We start from the raw sequence: 24,921 nt of genomic DNA, 5'->3' as shown, positions 1-24,921 counted from the left end.
GCTTTAATCACCAGTAATTCCTTATCTGTGATTGGGTAGTTCAACTCGGGGGCTGAAAATTTGCAGGACCAGAATGCGACGGGGTGTAGTTGTTCTGTTTCAGGGTCTCGTTGTGACAATACTTCTCCCATGGCTATTTTTGAAGCATCTTTCTCAACTATGTAAGGTAGGTCTGGTTGCGGGTGTCGAAGGACTGGTGCTGTAGTGAATGCTAATTTCAACTTCTGGAAGGCTTCATCAGCTTCTGTCGACCAATGGAACTTTTGATTTTTCTTTAACGAGGAGGTAATTGGATGTACAATTTGTGAAAATCCAGGTATAAACCGACGGTAAAAATTGGCAAACCCGAACACGCTTTGCACTCCTTTCATGGATGTTGGTGAGGACCATTGGAGGATTGCATCCACCTTTCGTGCATCCATATGTACGTCTTGTGGTTTGAGCGTGAAACTGAGAAACCCAACCTCGGTTACATGGAAAAAACATTTTTCCAACTTGGCATACAATTGGTGTTGTCGAAGCTTCTCTAAGACTGCCCGGACATGGCCTACATGTTCTTCCATGGAATTTGAGTAGATAAGAATGTCGTCAATGTAAACAAGAGCGCAAACGTCCAGTAGTTCACGGAGTACATAATTCATAAAGAATTGGAACGCTGCAGGGGCATTGCACAGCCCGAAGGCATGACCTGGTATTCAAGGAGGCTGTACTTCGTGCAGAAGGCTGTTTTCCACTTGTCTCCCTCTTTTACTCTTACAAGATGGAATGCTCCTCTTAACTCCAGTTTTGTGTAGATTTCAGCATGTTTCACTTGGTCCAGGAGCTCTGGTATAAGTGGTAAAGGATATCGATTTTTTACTGTGATCTGACTGATGGCTCTATAGTTGATGCAAGTTCTTAAGTCCCCCTCCTTTTTAGGCATGAAGAATAAAGGCGAGGAGGCAGGTGACTTGGACGGACAAATGAAACCGTTCGCCAGTTACTGATCCAGTTAAGTTCTAAGATGCTGATTTTCCTGTTCTGTCGGAGCGTAAATTCAGCTGCAAGGGATCTGGGCTCCCGGTACAAGATCTATTTGACAATCGTAGGGTCTGTGTGGGGGCAGAACGTTGGCTTGCTCTTTTTTGAAGACATCCTGGTAATCTTGGTATTCAAGCGGTAAGGAGCTGATGAGGACCAACACAATTCCTTTCTTCGGTTTCAGATTGGTGTCATCTTTTTTGTAACATGTGTCGGCACAATCATGAGGAAATGTCAGAACTTTTTTCGCCAGTTGATCCTACGATTGTGGGTCTCCAGCCAAGGCATTCCAAATATCATCTGGAACTGAGGAGCACCGATGAGATCGAAAGCAATGTCCTCTTGATGCCCGTCCTGACACAGAAGCTTGTTATTAATATTATTGTATTTAGTTAATTAATTAACTTTTACAATGTTGTTTTACAAAGAAAATGAAATTTACATAATAATTTTTTCGACATAAGTTAATATTCACATGATCATTTTTCACATAAGTTGAAAGTTGAAAATTAAACACACACTTTGCGGTTTCAAGAAATAAGGTACAAGATAGAAAAGGTACAAGATAGAAAATACAAAGTACAAAAAATACAAAACTACAAAAATACAAAATTTGCAAGGTTAAAAATTCAGGAAGAATTGCAAGCACTAGATGATTAGAAAGCAATTTAACGCACAATTGGTTGTTAGTTCATGTCAATTCATTTCACATCATCTTAGATGTCCATTTGAGCTCACATGAATACTATAAGTTCAGAGCATTCAAAAAATTCGCAGTTGCAATTCTGATTCTCACTAAACGAGCTGAAACGATTATTTTCCAACGTAAGTCTTGATTTACATCAGCCAAAAAACCATACAGATTTGCAAAGTGTGTCATTCTTAGAGAGACCAGCTGGGGACATTCGATGACGAGATGTTTCAATGTTTCCCCCTCATTAGTCAACTAACAAAATCGACAAATATTGTTTGATTCTTGAATTATGCGTCTTTCGGCTAGAACTGCCCTCGTGGGCCATAAGTTAAACCTTAGGCTCATAATTGCTGATCTCACAGCCAAAGAAGGACTTCTTACTAAATACGGTGACATAGTTCGAAATGTTTTGTCTAACATACAGTCGCCATCAAAGTGTTTATAAGTCATGCATCGCTCTCTTGTTTGAATCCAGTTTTTGGTAAACATCTGCCATTTTACTTTAACCGGGTTCCTAACAAGCAGTTCAATTGTGGCATTTGCAGTAGCTAATATATGACATATACTTTGCAACCATTTTTTGGCAAACCCATGTTCAGACTGCAACAAGTAAGATGACAATATTCTCAGGAGGGTCTAGCATCATTATGCAGAAGACATTTCCTGAGTAAAGTGCACATGCGCCAGTGATATTGTACTACCAAAGAGATTAGGCCCAACTCATAATGGATCCACACTACTGAGACCGCTTGAGGTAAGTGTAGTATTTGCCTCCAAAATGAGGCTTATTATTTATCAAAGAAATGACCCTCAAGTGGTTCCATGGCTTCCATACCATATAGCAACACAGGGGTGCATTTTTGGGTGTAGTATGTCCAAGCCGGCTTGATGGAAAATTTTCCGACTTCCTCATTATGATTGTTGTTTGAGATATTGAGGTTTGTAATTTCTGTTGCAATACTTGTAGATGACCCTGATTACGTTGACTCATGTCAAGGGTGATGCCCAAATAAACATATTTGCCCTCATTACAAGTCAGGTGTTAAGGGTTTAACGGTGCCATCGGCGCCGTTAACCCTTAACGCCTGATTCACACTTTAACGCCTGCTTTTTGCAGGCGTTAAAGTCCAAGGCGCTAAGCGACCTTGTTGCTTATTACGGCACCGTAATTTACGGTGCCGTAATTAGCGCCTTCCCCATCCCCATTATGCCCTATGGGGCAAAAATGGGAATGGGGAAGGGGAAATGGTGAATGGGGAATTACCGCCCCACTCACCTTGGAATGGGGCGGTAATTCCGCCATCCACCATGGCGGAATCCGGCATGGACCATGGTGCTATTAGCACCATGGTCCACCGCCTGACTTGTAATGAGGGCCATTGACTCACAACCTTGATTGCAGTGTTCTGTATGGTCCAAACCTTTGTGTTGCGAGCTGTTATTTTCGGGGCATACATGACAATTGTTGTTTTCTCAAGATTTATACTCAGCAAGTTGGTCTGTATATACTAAGTCAAAAGAGTTAATAGTGTTTGTTGCCCCATCGGACTCTTAGAACAGAGAACTAAATCATCCGCATACAACATTGCAGCTATTGACATAACATTTAATTTTGGGGCGTCTGTCACTTGACCTACAAATACCTCTTGAATGTCATGAATGAAGAAGCTAAATAGCGTGGACGCCATTACGCATCCCTGTTTCAGGACCCTAGCAGTTTCAATTGCTGAGGAAAGGAGCCCTTCTGCATTCAGTCTTATTCGTATAGACTTTTGTGAATGTAGTGCATGAATGATGTCTTTCAGTGTTTCAGGGCAGTTTGCTTTAAGTCATAAGTAACGGCCGTGAGACCGAATCAAAGGCCGCATTAAAATCAACAAAGGCCAGATAAATGGGCTGTCTAGTACTGCGTGCTTGATTCTTAATCGCATTTATACATATACATGTCAAATTTATACTAGTGCCCATACCTGGAACAAAGCCTGTTTGGTTCCGGCCCCGTTTTTTCTCTATTTTAGACCAGGAATTAAATTCTTGGAGCACAATTCTTGCAAAGATCTTGCCCGGTGCATCGAGCAAGGCAATGGGCCTGTAATTAGATGGCTTAGATCTGTCACCCTTCTTAAAGATAGGAACCACAATCAAGGTGCGCCAAGAGTCAGGTAAGCTTTTTGTATATACAACTGCTCTAAAGATTTTTTCAAGGATGACAGCCCACGCCGTCGGATTTGCCTTAAAAATTGCATTGCTTAGACCATTCGGTCCTGCAGCTCTGGAACTACTTGATTGTACTATTAGTTCTTCTAAGGTGTTATTGAGAACTCTAAGTTCCATGTGGTTGCTCTGGGGAATTCGTGATTTAGATTTGAGTTGGTAATATCCCTGTATAATTCTGAAAAGTGTTGTATCCACTGCCATTCTAGGACACCATTGATGTGGGCATGATTCTGTTTATCGTATTGTGTGTTATTTAATAAAGCCCATATTCCAGCAGTGCTTTTATTATTGATACTGCGCAACATACATTCACTGTCCACCTGGAACATGAGAGCCACCCTTCCACGAGTCCAATTTCTGAATTTGGTTTTTGCTCTTCAAATAGCTTGAGCTTGAAGCTCACGTGGTAGTAGTTGAATTGCACGTTTCTCTCTTCTCCAGGCCGCTTTTTGATCTTTTACCTCCTGGTCGAACTTATGTTTGTGATGGAAGGCCTGTTGATAAACACTGTTCTGTATTTGTTCATGGTGCCGATGTAAGAGATTTTGTTTTTCCCACACGCATCTAGGTCATTTCCTAGCATGTATAAAGTTTTGTCGGTCCATCTGAATCTGGATTTAGCATTGTTCACCATCACACTTTGTGTCATTCATCTATCGGAATTAGAAGCTTGCTGTAAGGACCATGACCATGTTAATGAGAGCAGATGGTGGTCACTATTAGATTGTTCTACAATTTGGAAGTTGGTGGCTAGACTGAATAGATTTTCATCTACATAGATGTAGTCAATGATGTTGCTCGATTTGCCACGATGCCAGGTGTTCTTTGTGGGCACATCTCCCGGTAGGGTTCCATTGGCCAGTTTGAAGTTCCTATCTGCCATAAATCGAATCCACCTTTCAACTTTGTTTTTGGCTTGATATGCAGTTTAGATTAATATCCCCTAGAATAATAGTGGCCGACATATCTGAGGTGGCCACGATTAAATCTAAAATTAATGTCGACGCACAATAGAATGCATTGTCTGTAATGCCCGCCGGATTTCTGTACATGTTTATTAGAACAAAGGACGAATTCTGTAGATTAATCCTTACCAACTGAAGGAAATCATTAGGAGCAGCCCAAGATTTGACAGTTAGGCCACTAGTAAGTTTAATTGCCACTAGCAATCCTGAGGTGGGTCCGCCCGTAGAAGCCTTAGCTGCTGGTGACAATATAACCTTGTGATTGTTCCAGAGAGGAGTGTTTCTCAGCCATGTTTCTTGTAAGGCTATGATGTCATAATCCTCCAAGCAATTTCCTTTCTCTTGCTGTAAATGGTTGTGTCCCCGGGTGTTCCAGGAGGCAAGGCACATTTTCTGGACACAAATGGCTGATTGTTATGCTCTGTGGTGCATAATAGACTCTGGTGCAGCTGTTTGATAGATTTGTGGCACATGTTTAGGAACCTGGACGGATTGTTGATCTACTTGCCCTCGTGCATGCAGATCTTGGGCGATTATAAACCCCAACTTGAATATCTCCATCTTTGCTTTCCACAGGGCATTCAACACTACTCTCGATGTTAACCATAATCGTACAATCGAAAGACCCTCATTATTCAAGAATTCAATCTGGTCGATGTCTGTGGTTGATACATCCTCCAGCTCAAGAATGTCTCCAAATATGTTCAGAACACTCGTTCTGCACAAGTCAAATGTGGAATACGGGGCAGCACGTCATTTCATGATCAGTGAGTATCTGCTTTCAGTTGTTTTATTTGCTGGTTCCTTTTTATTAGCTTTATTTAAATAGTTTGAGTTCTTGTCTCAAGGTTGTTGGCTCTTGATATCCATGGTCTGTGCATTGCTCTTCTTAGGGCTGAAGGACTGTGGCCATTCTTCAAGACTGTGATGTGTTTGTCCTAAGGCACTGTTGGTCCATATCATTGGGTTGTTTTGTTAAGGTCCTTTGAATCCATTACTGTGTTCCATATTTCCAAAGTATTCATCTAAGCAAGATTTAATCGACATTTCAATGCGCGCCTGCTCTTGCAGTAAATGTCTTGAGGCTTCTGTTGGACTATTGTAAGTCGTAACTTCTGTTGGTATTGAAGCAAATCCAACCCTCTTCTCATGTACTATAAAGCAGTCGGGTTGGGTACTTGTCTTGTGAGGATCGATCTGGTTTCTGAGTGATTCTTGGTTTCTCATGTCGAGCGCTGGGTACTGGTTCTCATGGTTTTGCGTTATAGATGATGTTGCGCCTGAGCTGGCCTTATCAGGCTGCTGTGTTCTTCAATTTCCACTTCTTTGTTGTGCGTTTATATATGCATCCACAGCTTTTCGATTGGATACTCTTTGTTGATTAAGTTGTGCTTCATTGGGCTTAAACACTGATTCTCCATACATTGTTTTCATTTGGTTCATTTGATTCATTAACAACAGCTCAGCGCTCGTATCACTATGACTGAAGTTATTTTCCATATTAGTGTTAACCACTAATAGCTGTTTTTTGCTCACTGGTGCTTCAGACAAAGTAACTCTGTGTGACTCTTGTGGTGGCTGATTGCAGACATTGTTTTCTTTGATTTTCAAGGTGTTTAAATATGTTTCAACTTCTTTTCTAATGTCTTGTCTGCGTTGTTCATGATACAAGTCATTATTTGGATCATTAATTCGTTTTTTCATTGTCAATGGGTCTTGCACGGTTTTTTGTTCTTTCAGTGCTTTTGGGCAAACATCTTTAATTGCTGTAGAATGGGGCTCATTTTCCAAACTGTCAGATTGCTGGTGTTCATTTAATACATTAAGCAGGTGATTTAAAGGTGGATGCATTATTGTGTGATCTCCCAAACAAGTGGTAGGAGCGTTTTCACACTCATTTTCACAACAATCTTTGTCAGCATCCAATTTATTCTCAGTCGCTCCGTTTATTTTATTCTTTCGGGATACTGGCGCTTGTTGTTGTTTCTTTCTCCCTAATCTTGATTTGTGCATGTTTATTGTGAGCTTTTGTTTGGACTCCTTTTTAATTTTTAGCAAAGATTTAAAAATGTCCTTCATCATTCTGTGTTTGATTTCGTTCTGGTATGTTTTCCTGTGAATTTTGTTCTACGCTAATCCAAGAGTTGTTTTTTCTTGACTCAATTTCTAGTTGGGGATCTGCTTGGGGATCTGGAACCACCTCCGTAGGTAGCACGGGTAATATATTTTTTTTCAATGAACGGAATAGCTGTAGGATTCTCATTCACATTTTGCGTGCAGACTTCAGTTATTTTTGCAAATGGGATATTATATCCTCGTTTTTCATTTTCTAATGCCTGTTTGTTTTTGTTCTTCCGCAGTCCATTTAGAAATGTCTTGTAACAGCTCCGTTTGCCTTGTCAATTTTGACTCTAACGTTTCAAACAATTTAAAGAGGCTAGCTATGGTCATATTTACTGCTGACAGGGTTATTTCTACCATAGTAGGGCGCACTGGGGACGTTGCATGGGGCTCAAATCGAGGGGCTGTACTCCTACTTGGGATAGGATGCATGAAGGAGACAGCCGGAGACCCTGGAAACACAGAGCCATTTATGCTCGGCGTTGAGGCAGAGCAAGTCTTAGATTCATTTGAGAGATCATAAACCTCAGCATGCAATGAGATGTCAAATATAACATGACTGGTATCCGGGCTCTCGTCAACAATTCCATGTGTCAGGGTTTCCGCTGGAGGCAAACAAGGGGATAACCAAGTGTTCCCAACAATGTTTCGTCTGAAACTACTGGAACTTTTTCATTCTCAGTGTCAGTCTCAATCTCTGCCTCAGCAGAGGCCTGCAACCTTGAATCAAGGTTGTATATTTATGGCAAACGCCCCAAAAATGGGGCGTGGTCAAGGTTTAAAGCCTAAAACAAGTAAAATATGAGTAATTAGTATCTCTCCTTGGGCTAGATATGTATATAACAGTGATGTAAGTCCTTAAAAGTCTTTTCACCTCTTGTAAGGCAGCAAAACTCAGCAAATCAGAAAACGCTGGGAGGAACAGGAAAGAGACGTCTGTGGCAAAGTGGTCCTTTCCGGTCCTTTCCGGTCCTTGCCTCGGTGCGCGCAGGCTGGTGGAAGGACTAGATGTGAGGTCTCTATGGATTCCTTTTTCATGCTCGACAAGCGAACCCCTACACTTGCTGGGCATTGGCATTTCCCGAGTTCTGTTCTTTTTCTTCATCAGCTTTGTTTGTTGCCCCAACCGTTATCTTGGATGGTTTTCCCCGGGTAGTCATGGAGGAAGTGACCTGCTTTTCCACAATATAAGCAAAGCTGTTGTTGTCTTCTTTTTTCCCTTTCTGCTTTGGTAAAGGGACTTCATAATCCACCAATTTGCATTGGTTCAAACTGTTGATGTGGTTTAGTCTGATTCTCACGAGGTCTTACGTAAACTGACCGTCCCTCTGATCTAGCTCGATCCATTTTCTTATTCTGCAACCTGTGATCGAGTTGCACCGTCAAGTCTATGTAGTGCCCACACCTCTCAGGGGGATTCACCACTTGCGCCAACACATCCTTAAGTTCTCCACGTAACCCTCGGTAAAAGAGTGTAGTCCTCTTCTCTTCTGGCCAGTTGGTCTGGGCTATGAGACGATTGAAGTTTGCAATATAGGTTAATAGATCTTGACTCCCTTGTCTGAGTGACAACAACTCGTTCTCCAGAGCTTGTCCTCGAGTATGACGGGCAAACAATTTCTCTGTCTCATGTTGGAAATTCCCAAAGTTCCTAAGTAAAGGGTCAAGCCTCTAATACTCTCTGCCTGGCCGTTATGGAAACTTCAGAAACAAATCAGGCAGAGAGTATTAGAGGCTTTGCGTTCTGTTACGCTTACCTAGTCTCTGCGGATGTGTTGGGGGACGGTTGCAGCCCTCACTGAACTTGAATCACCCCCTTCAGGCCTCTCCCTCAGTAGAAAAGCTGTGAGCAGTTGTTACATGGTGATACTGCTCCTGCGTGGAAATAAGAGTGTGTGAGTGCACCAATCTGTGATTGTTGTACCTCTCGAAACCTTCCCCCCAAAGTACGGTTTCTGTGAGCATACGCCGGCCCATAAAACTCACCTGTGAATTATGGAAGATAAGCTCGCTGGGATCTAGTTCCTTCACTGATCCCTGATAAGGATTAGTCCAGTCCAGCTGCGACTATGCTTCTCCTTATGATTGGTAAGTCTGTCTTGAGCTCTTCTGATGCTGTTTGTTCTATTTAATGTCTTTATATGTTGCTCCTATTTATGCCTGCGCAATAATGTCTCTCTTCTGGTTTCTTCCCTTAGATGCCCCTGACTTCATGACCATGACACTTCCCTGGAACCAATCCGCCTGCAGGGAGGGGCAACATCCATATTCTGACCTATCCAATCCAAGTGGTATGTTCAGATTATTTCCGCCCACATTGTAAAACTTCTCTAATATCATCCTGCCTATATAAGAGGGAGGCATTGGGAGATTTAGGACTTACATTAAGAAATCCACCCTGCAAGATTCCAAGACTCCAGAACCACCTCTCCTGATCCAGATCCAGGCAGAACCACCCATCTAGATCCAGGCAGACACACTAATCCAGGGAGAAAAGAGGAGAGACCGCTGATCCCCTTTGGGAAAATCCAACGACCAGACCGCTTTTTCCCAGCTGTTCCCATAAAGGAGAGCCCAGCTGCTGCCCCATGACCAGATTCTTGCTTCACTGTCCAGAGACCCAGCTAAGCTGTCCCAATTATCCAACTCAAGTTCATTTTGTAAGTATCACCCTACCCAGTACCAAAAACTGCATACCCCGCTTTGTTGCCTTCCATTCTGTCCAAATCCTATAAAAATCCTATAAGAACCCTAGTAACTTCCCCAACTTGTCAGCATCCTATGTGTATCCTGTCCTTAGAAGAATCTTTGTTAGTCTCCATGTGTTAGTGTAATTCTTTTCACATCATTTTAGCTATCTGTGTAATTCCCTAGTACCATTTTTGAGATAAAGTACTTAATTCCCTGATAAAGAGGAACACACCATGAATTGCTTATAATTGCAAATTAACCTTCTTGCGTGCAGTGTCTTTCTTTAATAATCTAGCCACTAAAGTACACTCTAGAGTGAATCATTTTGTTAACAAAACCAATGTTTACCCGTGTGTTTGCTTTTATTATCAAATCCGATTTTCAGTCCCATAAAGAAACCCATGCTACCACACCTTCAAGAGTCATCCCTTCACTTCAGTATCTTATCTGTTATGTGCCTTTGTACCCCATCAGAAAAAACAATTTCCAATTTTGACTGTATAGCTCGTTTCCTTAGCTGTTTGCGTGTTTTAAATCTGTGAAAAATAAGAAAGTGCAATTCCGCCACGTGTGATTTTTGCTGCATTGCTTTCTTTCCCAAAGTCGATTTCCTCACCTGTCTTCATGTTGTTTTAGTACCTTGCCTTGTAGCTTGTAAGCTTTCTTGCCTCTTTAGAACAGCCACACAAATTCCTGTCCCATCCATTCTACTGCACATGTAAGCTGATCTCTAACTATCCACTGAATTCCGAGTGACATTTTGCTCCTTTTTCAAGAGTTTTTCATTTCGTTTTGGAATCCCATTCTGGGGTGGTAGATCATATTTACAATCCGTTTTTTTCCCTCTTATCTGTGACTCATTGCCACTCCTTTCTACCCACACAGAATTTAGTCAGCAGGTGTTTGGGGGAGTGTTGCAGGGGGAGTGCATAACAGTTGTGCCATCTAAAAGTATGACAAAAAGTGATCTTGCTTCCATCTTCATTTAAGACTTCTGTATCTGATGTTACAAAGTGAAATTAATTGTATTATAACCCTTTGCTGTATATTATCACCACACTGGTGATTTATGCCCTACGTTTGATTTGTTTGATTTTGCATTTGAATTTTAAAAACAAATAAATATTTCATTATTACACACTGGCCTGGTTCATGGTCCATTGCGACACAGGGTGGTTGTCAAGGTGTGTGTGAGACGGGTTGGGTGCCTTCTCAAAGCAGAATCCAAAATCAATAAAATTAAAAGCGTTTTTATTGTGCGCCACATCCCTTGCCAGTGGAAAGAGTCCTGGGCTGGAGTGTTCTGTGTCTTTATATCTGTTACAAGTAAGCAGGGAGAGGGTCATGGTTCCTGTACATGCATGGTGGAGCTGGGAAGTCAACATCATGTTGCCCCGAGCAGGTTGTAAATGTTCAGGGTGACGCAGAAGCACATTTGGCTCTAACATTCCCCAGTCTACATGCCAATGGGCCATGGAAGGCTGTAGAATCAAAACATCCCCCGCCTTGCATGGCCATTGGGCATGTGCTCCAGGAATCTATTCAGTGAAAGGGAATCCATGCTTCCCTACACAGTGAAATCCAGCCAACAGGTGCTCCCTCACCTTTACTTTACTTTACTTTAATACATTTATAATGCACAATCCATTGACCCGTGGTCATTAGGGCACGGACAAAAACATAAAGAAACAAAGCAGAATCCTGAATTCAAACAACATTACTCGGCCAGGAAAGCCCTGGGATGAAGTCCGGCAAACATCAGTGTTTTCAGCTTTTTCTTAAAAAAATCTAAGGTGCTCTGACATCTGAGTTCCAGAGGCAGGTTGTTTCATGCCTTTGGAGTTTCTATGTAGAAGGCTCCCCTTTCAACCTTCGCAGTTCTACACCTAGGAAGCATCAAAGTTCCAGGTTAGTGGATCTGAGAGTTATCCTATATACTTTATCAGAAATAAGATCCTCAAGCTACCCAGCATTAAGCCTTGTCTGCATTTAAAAGTGATAACCTATAAGCAATTGAGTAGACAAGCCTCAACAGGGAGCCAATGCAGAGCTCGCCTGGCAGCCGAAATGTGATTTCTTTGGGATAAACCTATGACCGCTCTCACTGCTCTATTTTGAATCACCTGCAACCTGTTGCAGTCGGTTTTGCTGATTCCAGCAACTAGGCTGCAGCAATAGTCTATTTTAGATCCGACAATCGCTCTAGCAATTGTATCTGTGTTGGTTTGGCTGATAAGCGGTCTGAGGTGTGCTAGAAGCTTGATGTAGTATGCTGATGCAGACACAATGCTTCCCACGTGAGCTTTCATGGTGAGCAGTTGATCAAAGAACACACCCAAAGTTTGAACCTTCTTTAGTAGGGTTATTTTATTTTTGAAAGCTCTCATAAAATGCACCACATTTTATTAGCATGGATTGGGTGCCTACAATCAACAACTCTGACTTTCTCCTATTCAGTGCCAGGTTGTTCCGCACCATCCAATCCTCGATGGTAGCATAGATCCTGTTCAGGTCAGCTTCGTCCAGTGCATGTAGTCCTTCGAGGGGGGTGACACATTGCGTGTCATCCGCATAATTTGTAAACACAATCCCCTCTTGTTCTATGAGAGTAAAAAAGGCGTGAATATATTGTAGAGGCAGGGAGAAATAAATGCACCCTGCGGCACACCAAATTTGACTGTAACCGGTGGAGCAACTACATCTTCATGAAATACTCTACTCTCCCTGTTTTCCGGAAATGAGGCTACCCAACAAGAAGCAGATGGAGAGAAGTTTGCCACTTCTTCACCTGCTTGGTGAAGCTGAGGGCGCATGCATTGTTTTCACTGTGATGGCCTTTTGCTCCTCCCCAATTTCAGATGGGTCAGCGCCCCATCGCCCATTATGGACTGTAAGCGACTTCAATTCAACACTACAGGTAAGTCAGTGCCTAGTCTGGAATGCTGATGGAAGCCCTTATTGATGTATTTTTATGTCCAGTTCGTTTACTCTGGAAGACAACCCTTATATAACACCCCTCTCTCAGACTTCCCCTGACCCCGCTGAGCCAAGAAGTAGGTTTGTTTTGCAAATTTAAAAGGTTTATTTGAAAATTAAACAATATATATCTATCACACTTTTATAATAAATTAATATTTGATAGCAGACTTGTGAGGATGATAGAGATCAACAATGGATAATGTTACAGTGGTACACTCTTTTTGATGGCTTAGAAGTGACATAGAGAGGATAAAGTAGCTGAGAATGCTTTTATGGCTTCAAGGACAATGCAATGATGAATGAAAATGCAGTACAGAAAATAAACTTGATATGACTTTAACAAAAGACAATGTAATCACTTTTCTTTGACAATTCACCCCCCCCTTTATGCAAGGTAAAGAGATGGGAGGAAAGCACACAGTTCTCAGGAATGCAATCAAATATAATTCGGTTCCCCCCTAGCAAGCTTAGCGGAAAACAGGTAGGAGTTTTAAACACAGGCAAGATACTTTGATGTGGTTGCAATTAAGTGAAAAATATGCTAAAAGGATTTTAATTCCCTCTAGAGGTTCAGGGTGGGTGACAGCTACTTTGTATTAGTTCAGGATCACTTTAGCAATGCTCTATGAATGATTGTCAGGTTGCAAACGAATTTCAGCAAAGGAAAGCAAGGACAAATATTTTTACACGTGGCTGAAATTGTGCAAACTGTCAAATCGCGGCAAATTTAGTTGCGTGCGTCGAGCGCAATTACGGAGGGAGTATGAGGAGTAGTCGGTTTAGAGCTTGTTGGAAAGCTCAGAATCTCAGCTTCAAAATAAAAGTTAAATCTCGCTTCTATCACAAACGGTTCCGGAGATAAGGCCGATTTAGTAAAGGTAGTTTTTCGGATTTTAAATTTTAAAGCTCAGAATGACAGATGACAGTTTTAAGGTTTAAAGATGACAGAATGACACGATTCTATGAGGCAGTTCTAAATAGGTTAAAATAGTTTGGATTAGATTATTTTAAACTAAGAGATTGGGTTTTGCATAGTTCTGGCAGTACTCACACTAAATTTTGGACAGGAATGCGACTTCGCCACGGATCGGGTCAGGATTGGACTGCGGTTCCCTCGCCACGGACGGTCTCGGCCTGGTTCTGCTCACTGGATAATTCTACCTTCTGCGTCAGCTCTGCTAGCGGCACTGCACAGCGGTCTGGATCTCTGGTTCTGACAAAAGTTCTCGGCACTGCACAGCGGTTTGGTCTCTGGTTCTGACAAAAGTTCTTGGCAAAAATTCAAACAGCTCGCCCGGCTGTTGAATAGTTTGCAAATGATTTGGAGGCCTGCTGAAAAAGGATTCAGCTTGTGGATTCAGGCCTCTCTGCTACAAATTCTGGAGTTAATTTCTGGTCTCTGGAGATTGATGGATTTGAAGTCTGGATCTCTGGATGTGAAGTCTGAAGTCAAAATGCTCCACAGAAAGTGAAAAAGAAAGTTCTATCTGGCTTCCAGTGGCTCTTTTTATGTGTTTAGAAAGTGGGTGTGTGCCTGGGCATAGCTGAGCCGGCCCCTCGCAATCTATCATTGGCCACGTCCTCCTCTCTCCCTTGATTGGGGAACTGGGTTGTGTGTCATCTTTATGGCTTACAGACTGACACTCCCCTTGTCAATGTGCACACAAATCTATTTCTGATCCAAATACATATTTCCTAGATACACAATTTGTTGAAATTACATGTACATATTACAGATTACTCATGGTCCATGCTTGTTCAATTCTGATCTTCCTGGGGGCTTGCATTCACAAATGGCAACTTAATTTCGTTTTTAGTTGGTTTCCCAATGTTAAATCTGTATCAAAAATTACACACATGTACACCCTCCTTCTACACTCATTCCAGTAATTTACTACGTTTCTAGCATAAACCCGGTGTCGTAATATCAATAAATAGCGGGGTTTCGCCTCAGAACATGGTACAAAGTTGAATCAAGTCTTGAATTGTGGGTACATTTCTTATATTAAGGTTCTCCAAGTTGCACATGTTTGTGAGCTTAATACAATATTTTAGAAGCATTTACATTAAACATATATTTGCTGCAATATGATTCCACAAAAGTGTCTGGGTCCGCCCCCAGAAACTTGGGAGTACCACATGTCACTCCTCTCCCAGGCAGGGCTCTGTTTACAGTCCACACTGAAAATCAACATACCCCATTCAAGGGAGAGAGTCTATTGTGTCGGCGGAGGTCAGCAGGCCATGGGGCCACTCTGCATTTGGTTAGCATGTCCATGTGATCTTCTGGGCTGTTGTGTTGGTCTCTGAGGTGAGAAGGTTTCCCAGCCTCTTGGCCTGTTAAGGCAATCAGATTGTCTCTGGGAACAGCAGGTGGTTAAGAGTTTTAATTAACCAGCGGGCCTTTGAAGTTTCCAGCTGTCTCAGGAGGCTGTCTCAGAGTTTAGACCGCTAGCGCCGGTTTGTGGACAAAGCTGGTACTGCACCCATTTTTGGGATCTGTCTTTAATTAATGCATTTCAATAGAGTGGTCTTTTGCTTGATAGTATAGGATCCTTGCTTAACATTGTTTTGATGGCATCCTTACAGTAGAGTGGTGATGTGGAACCCCCCCACAAGAAGGTTGTATCTTTAGAGTGGTCTTGTGCCCATGATTTTAGCAACTTTTTGACATTAATAAAAACGGATTTTGAACAGAACCATCTTTCTTTGCACTGGTGGGTGGCAGATTAGGTGACCATTTTGGTGTGCGCAAACTGCGCGGTTCTCCTGGATTCTGGCGTGAATGGGGGCAGCGACAGCTCATCCCCACATCTACCCAGTCTATTGATTTAGTTTGATCTGGGATAGAATAATGGGCGGCGACAGCTCATCCCCACATCTACCCAGTCTATTGATTTAGTTTGATCTGGGATAGAATAATGGGCAGCGACAGCTCATCCCCACATCTACCCAGTCTATTGATTCAACATGGGTCAAAACCCTTGACAGGACGCTCTGACCCTGATAACAATATGAGGTTTTTATATAGCGTTTCAAGGCTGTTTCAAATCACGGTATTAATATGTATTATTACATAATTTAATGTTCCACCAATTATTGACCTAAGAAGGATGTAGGGCTGAGTCAAGCCTGACAGAATTCCAACTTGTGATGTGCTGTGCAGACTGGCCCTTTGTCAAGAGTGAGTTCTTAATGAATGAGCTATCCTCATGTCCCCGCAAGTGGCTAAAAAACACACTCCTGGAACCCCTAAACACCTATTAATTTCCATCATGATGGGCAACAGGTGACGGCACCCTTTCCCACCATCCAACCATGACTCCCTCTCAGCTGTATTCCCACAGAGCCACATCTTCACTGTTCTTCAGCCCGCATTGCTGCAGTCCAATGCAATCTATTCATAGAAAATGTGGCGTTATCTGTATTCAATTTCTGAAGCACACAGTTCTCAGGTTCCTCAGGAAAGCACGTTTGGCAGTCACTTTGCACCAGAAAACAATTCCAGCAGAGGAGCAGGTGCATAATCCTGAGATTTTATATTCCCTGTTTCAGAATCTGCCTGGATTCCTTCTGCACCTTCGGGATATCATGGCATCAAAAACATAACAACAAAGTATTAAGCTTGCTTGTTTATGCCTCCTATAATCATTGACTTGTGGGCTCCCGCTTTCACTTTTTAGGGAACTGAATGCCTGAGGACCACTTCGGTGGTGACGGTGCACGGTAGAAATACCTTTAACATAACATAACATAGCTACTTCAATAAAGTGAAGATTCCCTGCTCTGAAGAAAAGTTCATTTTCTGTGTAACGTTACAGATATGTAAGTCTAACATGCCAACACTGCTCATTGAAAGCAATGATGTTCTGCATGACTGTAAAAAAGTGATTTATGTTCATACATGTATACGTATATATATATATTACATTAGTAAAATAGGAGCAGCAGCAATGTATACACGGTTTTATCATATGTTATGTTATAGTATGTTATTGTGATCTATAATGCGCACTGTTGCCATTTTCTTGGTCTCCAGGCGATTTGGCGAATATGCTGTTGATAGCTTCTGTTTGAAAAAAGTGGTCTCTGTGTGCTGGGTTGTTCTTAGTTGGTCGACCTTTTGTGGTGTTTGGTGTGAGGTGGTTTATGTGTGTTGGGTATAATGTCCTGTTGGGTGCGTGGAATGTCAGTAGAGTGTCTGTATTTTCTGGTGGGTTTTTTTGCGGTGTGGAAATGGGTCTGGTTTGTTCAGTATTGGAGGGTGGGCATGCAGAGTATTAGGGAGTCGGCAGCTGTCTGAGTCTGAGTCTGAGTCTTGTTCCGTAGGTTGGGTTGATCCGTCGGGTTAATATTATTCTATGGTGTTTTGCAGTGGGATACTTTATTTTCTTTGGGAGGCCCTGTTCCAGCGGGTTAAAGTTCTCTGGGTTTTTATTGAGTTGCTTTGGCAGTTTTTCCTCTCTCGCTTGGTGAGGTAAAGAGCCATGTTTTTAATCCCTATTTTGAATGGGGCCTTGTGCCTCCTTCTTAGGAGAGGGGACAAAGGCAAAAAGAGTTCTTGCGGTGGTGTACAATGTTTCAAGTGTCTTCTCAACACTTTGGCAGGTAAGAAAGATGATTATTCTTTCTTGTAGAACAGCTTTTAAAACAAACATTTAAAATGCGAAGAAATAGAATAAACAAAGGTTTATTCTAAGGTTTATTATAGGAGAGACAGAAGCAGCTGTAAGTATTATGAGTACTCACCCCCTGATTCCAATTTTACAAAGTGACTAGGCAGGTCGACTGGGAGCAGGAGGTAGGTTTTCCCGCTGTTGTATCCAGTAGAAGATGTCCAGGAACTGAGTGTGCAAGGAAGATTCTGGTCAGGTCCAGGAGGTGAGTGCAATCCTTTCCGGTGAAGAAATGCAGCAGGCACTGATGCAGGTCTCTTCAGGACTACCAGATGAAAGATGTCTGGTTCCAGATACAGTGACAGTCACTTCACACACAGGTAACAGCAGGCGTCTCTACAGTCGTGAATGGAGACAGTCCTCTAGGACATGATCCCTTGACGCTGGAAAGCTGAAACATGTCAGGAAGGTGTCTTGAAAGAGCTGTTAAAGACTGAAGTTCCAGACAAAAACCACGAAACGGTGACACTTCTGGTGCGGTATCCCATTGCAGAGCTGTTCAGTTCACTGGGTGGTCCAGGGACGATTCCAAGGGCTCAAGGCTGCAGGAAAGAGAGACATTGAGATTGGTTGGTCCCACTAGTCCAAGGATCAAGCATTGCAGAGGGGTCTCTCGGATCAGGTAGTCCAGCAGGGCTTCGCTGGGGCAATTGCAGGAAAGGGAGACTTTGAGATTGGTTGGTCCCACTAGTCCAAGGATCAATCATCATGCTGGAAAGGGTGATTCACTGGGGCAATTGCAGGAAAGGTTTCCAGGCCTCATCAAAAGTCATCAATGGGTCTTCAGTCAGCTGCATAGCTGCAAAGGATATTTGGCTTCTTACCCCAAATCCGGACTGATGGCAAAAACTAACCCACCAAAGGTAAGGATCTGCACCAATCACTGAGAATGCAGTCGTCCAATCAGGGGCCACTGTGGGTTTCACCAAGTTGTGGAATGGAACCAGACTGTCCCACGTACTTCCTGAGTCCACACACACATGGCATGCACTAGCCCATGAGCACAGCAGCTTTGCAATGCCATGCCAATGGATGACCATATTAGGTATTTCCTAAGCTGAGAAAGCAGGAAGAAGGCCAAGAAACATTATGGACAAATAAAAAGCCAGAATTTCATGGCACGGCCATTTTATGACACTAGCCGCCATCAGTAGCCAAACTTGGTAAACACAAATGTTTCTGTAGGCACATATACAAAAAAAACATAGATCCCAGTGTAAAAATTCTAAGATGGTACACAAGTATCCCCACCACACTGCATTGCAAAATGCCATAAGCACTGTGCAAAAAGTTACCAAAGTAGGTAAAAAGTAAAAAGACAAAAGGAAAACATAGTTTACCAGTACTGACAGTCTGAAGGACTGGTCAGTTTCCCCATGACAAGTGAGCAAAAGGCCAGGGAAGTGAAGATGAAGGCTGTGTAAATTCAGGCTCCTCAGCCTTCAGAATGCAAGACATATCTTCCACACTCGTTCTCTGTGGGTGTTATGTCCAATTCCTTCTTGTTGTGACTGTCATTGTTGAAATTATGGACACAAAACTTGCAAAATCTTTACAAAACGCATGTTTGGGTTTTTGAGCTGGAAAAATCCCTATATCACATGAACATTCAGCAACTTGCCATGCATTTTCATGATGAAATTTAATATGTTAGAAAAATAGTTGCTGTGTGTTTTAGCCCTCCAACATACCTATGGAAACAGCCACAAAAAAATATGACACAATAAGGTGAAAAAGACGCTCAAAGACTCGGTTTCTGAGAAGGTTGCCATTTAATAGTTCTTATACTCGTAGTAAATTATTCTATTAACCAAGTAAATTATTTCTTGTCTCATCTCACCATGTGAAATATATGGAATTAGGGGGAGATTACATTTGTTAATTTGCTTTAATCCTAGTTATGATGCAGCACTGTGTTTTTTTAAAAGAGGCACTCAAACTCCCCTCTCTTCTGAAATATAAAATCCCTTCTGAAGCCAATTTCTTGGATTTTCCCTCACTCCGTTAGCCTGCGTAGGGTGTGCAAACTGACCACTCACAATCGTCTTTCTGTACTTCCTATCAGGACCATTTGTATTAATCAGTGAGTCAAAGGTGGGACACAATGGCTATAACAAGTCGTAAAACCTAGGAGTACTGCAGCGTACCACACCTAATGCCCCATTACCTTTTGTCCAAGTGACAGTCATTACTAAATGAAGATATAGCAAGTAATATACCTCATACACTGTGTCCTTTTAACCGGCACCGGTACTGAAACATGGTGCGATAAGGACAACTTAGGGTCTGATGCAAAACACATATAAAATACCAGATGACCTTGAATATCAAGGACTTGGCATACAATAATGTATGTACAGACAAGGTATGCCAGATAAGGTTAGGGGCGGGATCACTGACCTGACTATAATGACCATTCTATGTTAGCATTAAAAATGCACATGTTTGGGATTCCAAGTTGGCCACAATGCAGTGAAAACCGCGGCCAGCAAGCTCCAAACGCCCGAGGCAACAACGATCTGCAGAGCCAACTGATAAGCCCTTCCCAGGCAATGCAAGACAGCACATGCACCTCAAGGTAATGTGGAGGAGCCCAAGGGAAACACACGACCCCCGGCGGCACTGGCAGAGCCGGCAAACCATCAGGAAGCAGAGAAGCCGCATGCCGGCCAGACAAACTACGTACACTGCCCAGCAAGCCAGGGAAGGGAAGCCCTAGCACATACCGGCTCTACGATCCACAGCACAATTCCATACCAGGTGAAGTGACGGCTGGGCGGCCGTGGAGGAAGTGACTGCCTCATCTCGGCACCCATCTCAAAGTGGGCAGATGGCCGCAACGTCTCTTCAGGACCTGGGCACACTGAGAGACCAATAACCGAACAACTGGCAATGGGAGGCTGTGCCGATACCGCCCTACCCAGTCAACCAGAGCCAAAAGTGGATGATGGAGGAGCGGACCAGCTGCGTGGCTTCCAGCGAGGTGCATGCCAGAGAGTCTGAATTGACACAGAAGGAGGCACCCGATCCCTGATAAGGGAACCGATGAAAGCGGGGCAAAAGTGTTACCCCAAACCCCTTGTATTCTCCCGGGGCTCATCAACGCCGGAAGTAAAGTAGTAAAACACATAGGAGAACGCCTCTATAAGAGCTCTAATGAACGGAAAGCTCAGAAGGCACTGGCTCATTCGAATGCATCTCGCCCACAACACCAGCACAGGCAAGGCAGCCCCAGGCACGCACAGCCAAGGGAGATGGGCACTAGGAGGAACTGGGCCCGCAACCAGGGACACCTTCCACCCCACATGGAGTCCTGGGAGCAAAGAGCCCCCCCCCCGATCAAGAGGGACTTCCATCAAAAGAAACCAGGATGGGAGGTGGGGCGGCCAGGAGGGTTCCATGGACCCCCTGAGAAGCATAACTCACCCATCAACCATCAACAAGGAAAGAGAGGCAGCCTGGAGGAGAGCGGAGCACTCTCAATCACAGGCAGCGCAGGCCACCCCTCCCAAACACAGAGTCCACAAACTAGAGCCCAGGGGGCCCATTGAAGAAACGGACCTACCCTCAAGATCACTCATTCCACTCCATTGAAGGGGACAGCTACTAAGAGAGGACTCAACCGTCACAAAGGAGGAACGCCTATAACAACCAGGGCACCGAGCCAACACCCCACACGCCCATAGAGCAGAACCCATACAGATTGCACGCAAACCAGGTGAACTGCAGCCCACAGGCAGACTACAATACAAGCACAATGTCCAAAAACAAGAGCAAAGACTTGCTGCCGGTATCCAGGAATGCCAAAAAGACACAGGAAGGACCTTTGTCTAAGATATGGGGTAAGGAGGCAGACACCGCCGCAGGGCACAACTCAACAGAATGGTTCTCAAACACAAGGGTTGATCCCGCGCAACAGGATCAGGATAGACCAGTAACACAGTCCTCATTCAAACTTTTCCTCTCTGAGACAGTGGACAAGATTACCACTGCAGGACAGAAACAAATGGATGCACTGAGAAAGGATCTGGCAGAGGGCTGCAAGAGATAAAGATGGACATCAACAAAATATAGGAGACAGTGTACACTAACGAGAGAGCAATTAAGGAGCTGATGGAGGACGCAAGGAAAGCGGACACACTGCAGGAAACCCTAGCCACGGCCACCTTTAACCTCGAACTGCAGGCGGAGGACCTAGAGAATAGGTCTAGGCGCTCAAACATATGTGTCAAAGGGCTACCAGAAGAAACACACAACCAGGACCTATGCCAGGTAATTAAGCGCATCTTTTCCAACCACCTGGATCTGGATGCAGGCTGTGAGATCCAATTCCACAGAATCCACAGAGAATGTTTTGGCCGCTATGCAAAGCTACAAAGTCAAGGAACAAATAGTAATGAATGCAGGAGAATGAAGCAGATAAAATACAACAGAGTGGAAATATTCCGATATCAGGAACAGGCACAGTCAATGCTCATCCGAAGGAGGAGAATGGGCCCAGTCCTAGCGTACTTGAGAGCCCAAGACATTTGCTATAGATGGGCCCACCCATTCGGCCTGATCTTCGACTGGCAGGGGAAACAACAATGAGTGACCCTGTTGGGACTCGAGGAAGAAGCTTAATCAACATCAGCCCAACCAACCACTCATCTTTCACCCTGCAAGCTGTGGGAATGGTCCATGGTTAAGTACAAAAGGTCCAGGAAAGGAGACACCAAACCACTCCTAAGGGGACCACAGCCCAACAAGGAACCAGACAAACAAGGGAACCTCTGTCAACGGCCGAGCTTTATCCAAGGGACAAACAAGACTATCAGATAAACAGCATGCCTGGGGAGGGCGCATTTACAGTTAAATGCTTATGCTAGACCTCACACAAAGGTTTAAGGAGCCGGCCTTGTGGGGAGGGGTGCAGTTCTTGGAATGGGATTGGGAGATCCCGCATGGGCCATATCTGGGGGAGCTTCAGGGTTCAACTCTCGAGACCACAACTCGAGGGGGGCTAGAGGCCAGTTGAACCTACCCAGACAGAAGGGGGGGGCAAGTAAAGAGGGAGCGAGGGGGAGAGGGGCCGGACAAAGTCAACACTACAGGGGGCACAACAGAATGGAAGGATGAACCGAGGGGGACCCGCGTCCGCACAGGGAAAGGCCCAAATAGAACAGACCTGTGCACGTAAACATGGCAACTAGGGATAAGCTAAAGATCATCTCTTTGAATGTTAGTGGCCTTAACTCTCCAATGAAAAGGAACACAAAATAGAGGGATACCTTAGAAGGGAACAGCGAGATTTAGTTACACTCCAAGAAACCCATATCCATTCCCGGGATACAAATAGAATAACATTTTGGGGATACACAAGAATCATGCAGGCCACACAAGCCAATGAGAAAGGAGGGGGTTCTACTGGCTCTGAAAAATGGGCTGGACTTGATTTTCACAGGGAAGGAATCTGATGATTAGGGCAGGTACTTGGCAGTAGCCCGGCAGGGGGGAAACCTACACAGTAGTTACACTATACGCCCCCAATGTGGGTGAAAACACTTTCATTCAAAAAGTCCTGATGAGGCTTGAGAAGTTGGCAAAAAACCCTATCATACTAAGAGGGGACTTTAACATGGCGTGGGACTCCACCAAAGACAGGAGTAAAACCACGATAGGCACATAGTGGCGACCATCAGAGGATCTCAGAGGGAAAATCAACAACCTAGCATTGATAGACGTGTGGAGGGAATTAGAAGGGGAGAAGTAGGATTTCACCTTTTACTGACACGCACACTGCTCACATTCTAGAAATGGCTACGCCTGGGTCTCAAGAGCGTTGCTGGGAAGGGTGGAGGGCATCTCTCTCTGTACGATAATATTATCAGATCACACCCCATTAACACTCACTCTAAAGAGGATGTGGTAACCATCAGGCCAGTGGAGGTGGCGCTACCCGGCTCACCTGTTCAAGGAGGACCTTATGGTCTGGGAGAAGGCAGAAGAAATTGAGGCATTCTTTGAGGCAAACAAAGTCTGGGACATGGCACTGCAGGTCAGATGGAACCCCCTCAAGGCCATAATAAGAGGGAGAATTATAGTGATCAAAGCAAGAAGAGACAGGGAACTGAGACTCGAAGAGGCCTGCTTGGAGAAAAAACTAAAGGAGATAACGGCCCAGATGCGAACTGCCCACTCCTCTGCCATTAAACAGGAGTATAGGTCTACACGGGAACAACTAGATTTAATACAGACAAGGGCGGTAGAACGTATCTTACTACACCTCAAGCAAGCAAACAAATCAGATCGGTTACTGGCTAGGATGCTAAGGAGGGAAGAAAAAGATAAAACAATCCTGAAAATCTAACTCAGAGAAGGGGAGACTAGTGCCAACAACAGCGATATCGAGAATGCATTTGTCCATTACTACTCCAGCCTTTATAGCTCAGATAAACCACTGCCGGCTCTCCAGCAAGCCTACATAGAGAATACAGAGCTAGTCAAAATAACAGTGGAGGAGAGGGTAACGCTAGAACAGGATATAACCAGGGATGTAGTTAGGGCCGCCATTAAGTCCTTAACAATTAATAAATCCCCGGGTCCTGATGGCTATGTAGCAGAGTTCTCCAAAACTCACAAATAAACTCTCATCCCTCATCTAACTGCCCTCTTCAAGCAAATCGGCACGAACAGCGCTATCTCCAAAATGATGAAAGAGGAAAAAACTGATCCCTATACCCAAAAAAGACAAGGACCCCCACAGAGTGCAGTTCCTATGATCCCATCACACTCATAAGCCTCAACGCCAAGATCCACTCAAAAATCCTAGTGACAAGGCTTGACCAGATCATCCCTAAAATAGTCCAACCCAACCAATCATGGCTTGTTGGAGGCTGGCAGCCCGGTGACAATGTCAGAAGAGTTGTGCACCTGATTGAGAAGGCCCACAAGAGAGGAATCCCCGCCCTCCTCTTAGTGGTGGACGCAGAAAAGGCATTTGATTGGGTAGAGTGAGGATTCCTCTTCGCAATTATGCACAGGATGGGATTCGGACCCAGCTTTGTGGACCGAGTTAGGGCCATTTATCAGCAACCGACTCTCTGCCTCTCCATTAATGAGCAAATCTCAGTCCTAGTAGCAGTTAGGCGTGGCACTAAGCAGGGGTGCCCACTATCCCCCATTCTGTATGCAATACACCTAGAACACATCCTTGCAGTGGTGAGGGCCAATGGCGATATAGAGGGTTTCACATTTGCGGCGTGCCCCCAAAAAATTGCTGTGTTCGCATATGATATGCTTTTGACACTAACCCAGCCAGAGACGCGATACAAAGGGAACTTACCACATTTGGGGCCGTGGCAGGACTAAAGATAAACGAAACTAAGACTAAAACTCTCAATCTTACCCTTCCGGAAGATGCTATGCTCGACCTTAAAAAAACCTCCCCGTACAGATGCGTTGATCACTCTATAACCTACTTAGCAATACAACTGGCCAAATCAGTAGAGCGGCTATATCAAGCAAGCTATCCTCCCCTCCTGGAGAAGCTTTAATCCAAAGTGATATACTGGGGGCC

The sequence above is a fragment of the Ambystoma mexicanum genome, chromosome 3q (assembly GCF_040938575.1).
Source record: "Ambystoma mexicanum isolate Mex_15411 chromosome 3q, UKY_AmexF1_1, whole genome shotgun sequence".
Classification (NCBI taxonomy): Eukaryota; Metazoa; Chordata; class Amphibia; order Caudata; family Ambystomatidae; genus Ambystoma; species Ambystoma mexicanum.
The sequence above is the reverse complement of the archived record's forward strand: the minus strand, read 5'-3'. Positions refer to the sequence as shown.